At 42.5% G+C, this 9836-nt stretch overlaps 1 protein-coding gene across 2 annotated transcripts in view; it reads left to right on the top strand.

Moving 5' to 3' along the window:
• The window catches only part of LOC120991856 (sialic acid-binding Ig-like lectin 12), a 999480-nt gene that overhangs the window by 272554 nt on the left and 717090 nt on the right, over positions 1–9836 (top strand). The window lies entirely within an intron of this gene.

Raw genomic sequence — 9836 nt, 5'->3', positions numbered from 1 at the left:
AATAAACATGAACACAAAATGATTGGGTGTCTGAGTGAATAACATATGCTTACTTGAGGTAGACATATATGGATACTAGCATGTAAGCTTGCAGCGTAAGGGCCAATAAGTTGAAGTCTTATCTATAGGTGAGTTATATCCTATATCCTATACCATCTACTAGAGGTCCACACGTGGAATCTTGTCATGGAGGGTTGCTGAGCATAGAACATCTTCTCATGTATGCAGGTGGAGTTAACCAAGTCTATCACCTCCTGTATGGAAGGGGAACAAGGCCTTTTCCAGTGCCTGGTGATAACCAGTTTGGTTGCCATTAGTATATTAGTAACTATCGTTCTGTACTGGTGCCCCAAGATATCTATTCCTATAAATAGAAGCGCTAACTCTGCCGGTAATGCAAGTCTAGTGTGAATATGATCCGTTATGAGGTTCTGAACGTTAGTCCATAGCTGGGAAATTTTAGAGCATGACCAAAGTGTGTGAAGAAGGGATCCTCTATCCCTGCACTCTCTCCAGCATTCAGGAAGTGAGGAAGGGAACATCCTGTGTTGTCTGGTGGGGGTATAATACCATCTAAGGCTAAATTTGAGGATCCAGCAAATGGCGTTTTGGAAATTAAAAGTTTAATTAAACACTAAAATAATGTTAAAATACTAAAATACACACGAAAATGAAGGATAAATAAGTATACGATTTCATAAACAATTCGCATAAATAGGCATTTGTCCCATTAGGTATAAACAGTCTCTTTGTAGGACAATATAGTGTTTTGTATAGTTGTTAAATATAATAAATGTCCTGTATAGAATATCCTACTAAAGCGTCTCTTTCAACAATCATACGTTGGTTGGTGATAAATGGTGCGTCAGTGATGAAGGGAAGGAGAGTTCCGGAAACGCGTCTGGGCTGGATCGCTTTAATAGAGAAGAAAATATCTCCGCAGTAACTTGCATGGCCATGCGAGAAATTTAACAACCATAAGAAATACCTGGAAAAGATAGACTCTCTGTTGTGCCTGTTGCGCTGGATACAAGTCACGTGAACGGACTAAACCGGAAGAGAGCCTCAACTCCCGCTAGAAGTCGGTGAGTTTGCGAAGGAGCACGCAGAGTCACGCCAATTGTGTCCTGCGTTGCCCTCGCCGAATTAGAGGAAAACTTGGACAGACACGAGGAAGGTAAGATACAGCTACCTCCGTAATCTGCCCTAACACCGGCATAACCGGCACCACAAGATTTGAATCAGCGAACGTAAAGCTGAATAAATAATATGATATTTGATGACATTACTGAATACGCACCATTTATCACCAACCAACGTATGATTGTTGAAAGAGACGCTTTAGTAGGATATTCTATACAGGACATTTATTATATTTAACAACTATACAAAACACTATATTGTCCTACAAAGAGACTGTTTATACCTAATGGGACAAATGCCTATTTATGCGAATTGTTTATGAAATCGTATACTTATTTATCCTTCATTTTCGTGTGTATTTTAGTATTTTACCATTATTTTAGTGTTTAATTAAACTTTTAATTTCCAAAACGCCATTTGCTGAGTGCTCACCCTAAATTTACTCTATAGACACTGTTTTTGACCAGAGGGTGGGTGTCCCTCTTGCGGGTTAGTAGCACCAATTCTATAATTTCGTCCTGAGTGAGCCACCATCTTTGAATATTTAAATTTGAGGATCGCTTCCTTGTGAGTCACACACCGTAAAGCAGTATTGGCATTGCGAAAGGCAGTCTGCCATTGGTCCTTTGAGAAGGATTGTTGGAGATCCGTTTCCCATCTTATCAAAGGGGCCGGTTTAGTCCATTCCTTACCTTGTGTTAGAATGTTATAGAAGAGGGAGATACCCCCTCTTTTTGGGAACCTATCTTGTAGATATCTTTTAGCTATCGTGGGGATTTGTAGTGAGGTTTTTTCTCTCTTCCCCAGGAAGGATCTGATCTGCAAGAATTTGTAAAATTCTTTGTGGGGGATTTGGTATGTGTCATGGATATGGGCGAAGGATAGTATGTTCTCCGGGCCTGTCATATCCTTTACTGATTTTATACCCGGGTGATCCACAACTTGAGGTCTAATCCCGGGATGTGGTCCATAAGGCAGGTTGTGGATATTGTGAAAGTGGAGATGTCTCCCCCCTCACTTAGTCCCTCCAAGTAGGTTTCCCAATCCCTAATGGATAATTAGTAGAGGGGATGTACAAGGCCCGAGTTTCCAGGCTGTACCTAGCAACGGGGAGTGAAGAGTGTTTAACTTAAGCGAGGATCTCTCCATTGACACCCATTGTTTGTCTGCTAAATCATTCCACCAGTGGACCAATTGATCCAATAGGCACGCTGAGTGATCGTTTTCCAGATTGGGAACACCTAGTCCTCCTTCCTTTTTATGTCTGGTTAGTATCAATTACGCTACTCTGGGGTGTTTATAGTTCCAGATAAAGTCCATCATCTGTTTACGGGTTATTTTGAAGAAAGGCACGGGGATTGGGATAGGGAGAATTCTGAAAAGATAAAGAAGTTTGGGTAGGAGTAGCATTTTGTATGTTGCCACTCTGCCAACCTAAGATCAGATGTGATTTAATCCTGGTGATAGCTTTTTGTAGTTCTACTAGAAGGGGTGGAAAGTTGGCGTGGAAAGTCTTTGACACAGGGTAGGTCAATTGGATACCCAGGTAGGATATGCTTTAATGCTGCCAATTTAGGGGAAATAGGTTTTTAAGTTGCAGCAGTTGGTCATTTGGAATATTTATAGGGAGGCTCTGGGATTTTTCTATGTTCAGTTTGTAATATGAGACCTGGCTAAGGACTTTAGTAAGTCAAAAACTCTGATGAGGGAGCGTTTAGGGTTCGCACAAACCACAATAATGTCGTCTGCGAATAGTGCCAATTTGTGTTCCTTGTGTCCCACCTCCAGGCCCACTATGCTCTGGTCCTGTCGGATTAGCTACGCTAGGGGTTCTATTGATAAAATGAAGAATAGGGGGGACAGCGGCCATCCCTGTCTCGTCCCATTGGTCAGGTGGAACGCAGTGGACAAGGCTTAATTGGTGAATACCTTAGCACAGGGGTTGGCGTATAGTGCATAGATGGCTGTGTATATTGGACCCGTTAAACCAAACTTCCGAAGCACCGAGAAAGCATAAGGCCAGTTAATTCGGTCAAATGCCTTCTTGGCGTCCAATGTGAGGATTGTGGTCGGGATACCGTGAGATTCTGCTGTCTGCAGAAGTGTCAGGAGTCTGCTGGTGTTATCTGGAGCTTGTCTCCCTGGCACAAACCCAGTTTGGTCTTTGAAAACTAAGGAGGGGATGATTGATAAGAGTCTGTTCGCTAAGATTTAGCATAGATCTTTACATCACAGTTTAGTAATGAAATGGGACGGTAACTACTGTTTTGCAGGGGTGATTTGCCAGGCTTCGGGATGGTTACTATGAGTGCCTCCAGCACCTCTGAAGGGAAGGCGCCAGTTTCCATTGCTGTGGAATATACTAATAGGAGATATTTGGTTAGTTGAGGGCCATACTTCTTATAGTATAATGCAGAGAATCCGTCAGGACACGGGGCCTTGTTTAGAGGGAGAGAGCGGATTACTGCCTGTATCTCTTCAGGGGAGATTGGACTGTTAAGGATTTCTAGATCCTCTGGCCGTACCTTAGGAAGTTTGACCTGTATTACAAAGGAGTTAATATCCGGTTGGGCAGTGTTGGCATCTTCACTTAGGTTATACAGTCGGAAATGATAATCTCGAAAAGGCATTGGCTATGTCTCTTGGGGCGTAGGTCGGATTCCCTGGGATGGTGAATACACAGAATTTTTTATTTGAACGCCTGAGACCTAAGTCTTTTCACCAAAAGTGCCCCAGCTTTATTGTATTGGGTGTAATACTGGAACTTGAGGCGTCTAAGAGACTTTTCGTAGGCTTACATGAGGAGGCTTATTAGATGCAGTCTGGCTTTGGAGAGCTCATTTAGATGAGATTCCGAGAGGGATTGTTTGTTCAGTGTCTCAAGCTTTTGAATAGTTTACATTGTATTCTGGATTTCTTTATCTCTTTGTTTGTGCCATATGCTGCTTTGTTTGATAAGAACCCCCTTCATGTATGCCTTGTGGCAGTTCCACAGAGTATAAGGCTGGATCTCTGAGGTGCTATTTTTTTAGCAAAGAACTCTCTAAGGGACTGCTCCACTTCTCTGTCCACTGCTGGCACTGGCAGAAGGTAAGTAATTAACCTCCAGACGTAATCTGAGTTTCTAGAGGGGGATTCTGATAGCGACAACGTTACAGGGGTGTGATCTGACCACTGGATAGGGCCTATTTTCACCTTGGTAGTTTTATCTATGAGGGATCTACCCACCCAGAACATGTCAATACGGGAGTAGGTCTTGTGGACACCAGAGTAATATGTGTAGTCTTTTTCATTAACATGCAGGAGACGCCATATATCATATAAGTCGTGTGCCCATACTAGTTTAGCCAATAATATTTTGCAGGTCAAGGGGTTTGCGGTGGAGTCCAGAGAGGGGTTGCAGATAGCATTGAAATCTCCGCAGATTATGGTGTTACCCTTCTGAACTTTTTGCAATTTGCCCAGTGCGCGTCTTAGAAAACGTTCTGTGTGTGAATTTGGTGCATATACATTCATTATAGTGTATTCTACATTGTTAACAAGGCAATGTACTATAATGTAGAGGCTGTGTTGGTCAATCCAGGTTTGATGAATTTGGACCGCTACCAATGCCTTGAAGGTTATACGTACTCCTCTTTTCTTTTTTGGGAAAGAGGGTTTGATGATGGTGGGATAATATTTGAGTTGTATTTTAGGCGGATTTTGGGATGAGATACGCGTCTCCTGCAAACATGCAATATCACATTTTTGGGAGGCTAATTCCCTCCACAGTTCTGACCTCTGTTCAACCCCCTCACATTCAAAGAAAGAAGCTTAAGTGCCATTATGAGATACCCAGAAATGATAGATGTAGACGGTGACACTAGGTCTCAGATACTTAGGGGGTTGCCCATCTCCTTCAACAGGCCTATCACAAAGCAGGTTTTGACTCGGACATTCGACACATAACAATACAGCAAAAAGGAAGAGATAAAGGTTAACAAACAATAAACCTCGGTGTAACATTAACTGTACCCAGGCCGTGAGTCTGCACTCGGTCCTGTAGGTACTGTGTGAACTGGGGGTGAAAACTTTTTATATCATATATCAGTTCTATGGAGATTCCACCATCTCCCTCACCCTAGTTAGAGGGCTTATGGAGAAGAAAGGAGAAAATAACGGAAGGCCCGGTAGAGTGCTGTGGATCATGATGTAGGAACTGTGTGCCACTCCTTGGCTATCTTTGCAGGGGGAATGTTTTTGGTCTGCGGGAGTTCTTCTTCCATAGGGACGTGCCATTTGGAAAGGAGAGCTTTCCCTTCTTCTAGAGATGCAGCTGTGTAAAGTGTCCCTAATCTATTGATGAGGACTTTTGTGGGAAGTCCTCAAGATGGAGGTAAGTGGTGCGAGACGTCTGCAGGCTTGCAGGGTGGCGGCCGATAAGTCTGTGAACAATTTCAGGGACGAATATGGGTCAGGCATTGGCTGTTGCTTACGCGCCTTTTCCATAAGCATCTCCTTTATATGGTAGAAGGTGTATCTGGCCAATACATCCCTGGGCACTGAGTCCGGTAGGTCACGTAGCTTGGGGACTCTGTGAGCTCGGTCTATGCTGAGTTCATAGGCAGCACAGTCAGTGAGCAGAAGATTAATAAATTGTTGCAAATATGTTCTGGGCCCGGAAAGGACTCTGGGATATTGCGGAACTTTATATTATTCCTGCGGCTGCGATCTTCATATTCCACTAATTTCGCTTGTAGGGAGACCACCTTATCATCCAAATTGTAGTGGGAGTCTACCAGCTCATTGTGAGCTTCAGCAAAGGATGCCATCTTAGATTCCACGTCCAATACTCTATCCCCAATATCATTGATCACAGTGTGGAGTGGGGACAGGAGCTTGGTAAAGTCCACGTACAGGGAGGACTGCAGGGCTAGTAGAATTCCTTTCAGTGTATGCTCAGAAACCGTTTTGTCTGATGTTTGGAACTGTGCAAAAATGTCGGACTCCTCCACTGGAGCAGTATGTGAAGATGAGGCAGTGCCTTGTGTTTTATCTTGTCTACCTTGCCTCTGCGGTTGCGGGGTTGCCAGTGCTATGTCTCGGCCTTCTCTGGAGGTAGAGGAATTACCCTTCTCCCCTCCCGACACCATGGGCTGCATTGGGTCTTGTAAGGCTTCATGTTCTATAATACTATCACCTCCCTCCACTCCAGGGGTAACTAGGGATGAGCTTGAGGTGCCATATTCGATTTCGCGATATTTCGCGAATATTCGTTAGAATATTCGTATTATATTCGCCGAAATCGAATATTCGTAAGTTTGCCAACATAATGTGAATAATATGCGAATTATTATTCGCAAATTTTATGGCAGCGAATTTTCGCGTACAATACAATATATGGAAAGTGTTACAATTAAATGAGTATGGATCCTGAATGGTTTTGGACATGTCAAGTGAATTCTGGGCACGGTTGCTTGTCATGGAACATTACCTAGCTTTTGTGAAAAAAAAAACGTCTTTACAACATGCAATCCGCACACAAGCTTTAAGCATTAGCAATAAGCATAGTAATACTTGACTGATGAAATGACTCGAAATTTTTCGAAAATAATGCTATATACGAAAATCAAGAATATAGCACTATATTCGAAAAATACGGAATGCCGTATTTTTCGAATATAGTGCTATATTCTTGATTTTCGTATATAGTAATATTTTTGAAAAATTTCGAGTCATTTCATCAGTCAAGTATTACTATGCTTATTGCTAATGCTTAAAGCTTGTGTGCGGATCGCATGTTGTAAAGACGTTTCTTTTTCGCAAAAGCTAGGTAATGTTCCATGACAAGCAACCGTGCCCAGAATTCACTTGACATGTAAAAAGTGTTCAGTTACTCATATAATTTTGACTCTTTCTTATATTGTATGCGAAAATTCGCTACCATTAAATTCCTAAAAAAATTCTGTTCGTGTAATGGTTAGCTGGCTCATCCAAACTACTGTTAGCTGCTTTTGCTTACAGCTTGTGTGGGATTTATAATATGTGAGTTGTTCTAAATGCATTGGGCCTAATAAATTATATTTCTATTGTTTTATTAGCTTCAAGAGAAACGAAATTTCTTTTCAACGAATATAGAGGCAAATATTCATATTCTTCGCGAATTCTCGAAGTTGCGATATTCGCGATAAAATTTCGCAATTCGAATATTCGCGCTCAACACTAGGGGTAACAGGCAAATCCCAGATGCTATCTAGGGAGAACTGCCGGGCGGCTGAGGGGATCGGGGTGGAGGTGGTGGCAGGGTGAGTTGGTTGCGGCGGGAGTTCATCAGGGGCAATTGCGCGCACGCGCGCTCCCTAACATCCGCCCTCTCTGCCTACCGTGTCCGCATAGAAGAAGTGCTCCAGAGGCTTAGAGCTCGTGATTTTTGGCCCCTTTAATCTTTCCATCTGTTTGGCAGGAATTCCTGGGCTAGAAGGAGCGTTTCAGGTCGCTGTGGCAGTCGCTGGGTGAGGAAGATGGGAGGCGGAATCCGGAGCTCTCTCACCAGGTGGCCATCTCAGTTGCCGGCCAGGCCCCCCTCTTTGGAACATTTTTACCTCTGCTATTTGTATTTGCCATGACTTTACAGCTTTTTTTCTGGTGGATGCAGGCAATTTTTTTTAATGAAGTGATTTAGAGATTTGCTAGTTATACAATTTTCTATTAAATGGAATGTGTCATCAGAAAAAAAGACCAGTAGAAGGAGGACAGACTTGTTCTGGCTGGGAATGCTGGCCAATTCTATTTTCCAACAGGATTCAGTGATGCCACCTCTTGTGCTGCAATAGAGCCCTTGTACCTACTGTATATTTGTGCTTGAACACCTTCAGCTTATTTTAATCCTGCAGAAATTACATAGTAACATAGTACATAAGGCCGAAAAAAGCCCTCCGTCCATCCAGTTCGGCCTCTTATCCTGCAAGCTGATCCAGAGAAAGGCAAAAAAAAAAACTGTGAGGTAGAAGCCAATTTTCTCCACTTAAGGGGAAAAAAATTCCTTCCCAATTACATTCAGGCAATCAGAATATGTCCCTGGCTCAACGACCCCTTTCTAGTAGCTATAGTCTGTAATATTATTACACTTTAGAAATACATCCAGGCCCCTCTTGAACTCTTTTAGTGAACTCCCCATGACCACCTCCTCAGGCAGAGAGCTCCATAGTCTCACTGCTCTTACCGTAAAGAATCCTCTTCTACGTTTGTGTACAAACCTTCTTTCCTCCAGACGCAGAGGATGTCCCCTCGTCACAGTCACAGTCCTGGGGATAAATAGATCATGGGAGAGATCTCTGTACTGTCCCCTGATATATTTATACATAGTTAATAACCCTAAGTGAATAATAATAACCCAAGTGAATAACGCTAATTTTGATAATCTTTTTCAGGGTACTGTAGTCCACCGATTCCAGTTGCCCTCCTCTGAACCCTCTCCAGCTCTGCTATGTCTGCCTAGACAGGAGCCCAGAACTGTACACAGTCCTCCATGTGTTGTCTAACTAGTGATTTGTAAAGTGGTTGGACTATGTTCTTATCACGGGCATCTATGCCCCTTTTGATGCAACCCATTATCTTATTGGCCTTGGCAGCAGCTGCCTGACACTGGTTTCTATAGCTTAGTTTGCTGCTCACTAAAATTCCTAGGTCCTTTTACATGTCAGTGTTACCCAGTGTTTTACCATTTAATATGTACGGGTGACTTGCATTATTCCTTCCCATGTGCATAACCTTACATTTGTCAGTGTTAAACCTCATCTGCCACTTCTCTGCCTAAGCCTCCAATCTATCCTGATCCATCTGCAGCAGGATACTGTGCTCTTCTGTGTCAATTACGTTACACAGTTTAGTGTCATCTGCAAAGATTTATATTTTACTGTGCAAGCCTTCTACAAGATCATTAATATATATATTAAAGAGAATAGGGCCCAATACTGACCCCTGAGGTACTCCACTAGTGACAGTGACTATCATTTAGCCAGTTACTTTCCCACATACAGACATTTTTTCCCAGTCCAAGCATTCTCATTTATATACTAACGTTTTATGCAGTACAGTGGCAAATGCTTTGAAGAAGTCCAGATATACGACATCCATTGATTCGCCGCTGTCAAGTCTAGAACTTACCTCCTCATAGAAACTGATTAAATTAGCTTGATATGACCAATCCCTCATGAAGCCATGCTGTTATGGCGTTATTGGCTTATTTTCATTGACATACTCCAAGTTAGCATCTCTTAGAAAACCTTCAAACAGTTTACCCTCGGCAGATGTTAAACTTACCGGCCTATAGTTTATGGGCTCTGTTTTTGGACCCTTTTTTAATATTGGCACCACATTTGCCATGCACCAATCACGTGGAACACTCCCTGTCAGTATAGAGTCCTTAAAAATCAGAAATAAGGTTCTGGCTATGACAATACTTAATTCTCTTAGGATACGTGGGTGTACACCATCTGGTCCTGGTGATTTGTCTATTTTAATCTTTTTAAGACGCCGCTGTACTTCTTCCTGGGTCAGACAGGGCACTTTTAATGGGGAATTTACTTTTACATTCTGGATTTCATCTGACAGTTTATTCAGTGAATAGAGTGGAGAAAAAAAATATTTAATAGCTTTGCTTTCTCCTCATCGCTCTCTTTAACCTTCCGATTTATACTTTTCACCATTTATAT

This window comes from Bufo bufo, chromosome 1, assembly GCF_905171765.1.
Source record: "Bufo bufo chromosome 1, aBufBuf1.1, whole genome shotgun sequence".
Classification (NCBI taxonomy): Eukaryota; Metazoa; Chordata; class Amphibia; order Anura; family Bufonidae; genus Bufo; species Bufo bufo.
Note: the sequence above shows the minus strand (reverse complement) of the source record. Positions and strands in the feature narration are given on the sequence as shown.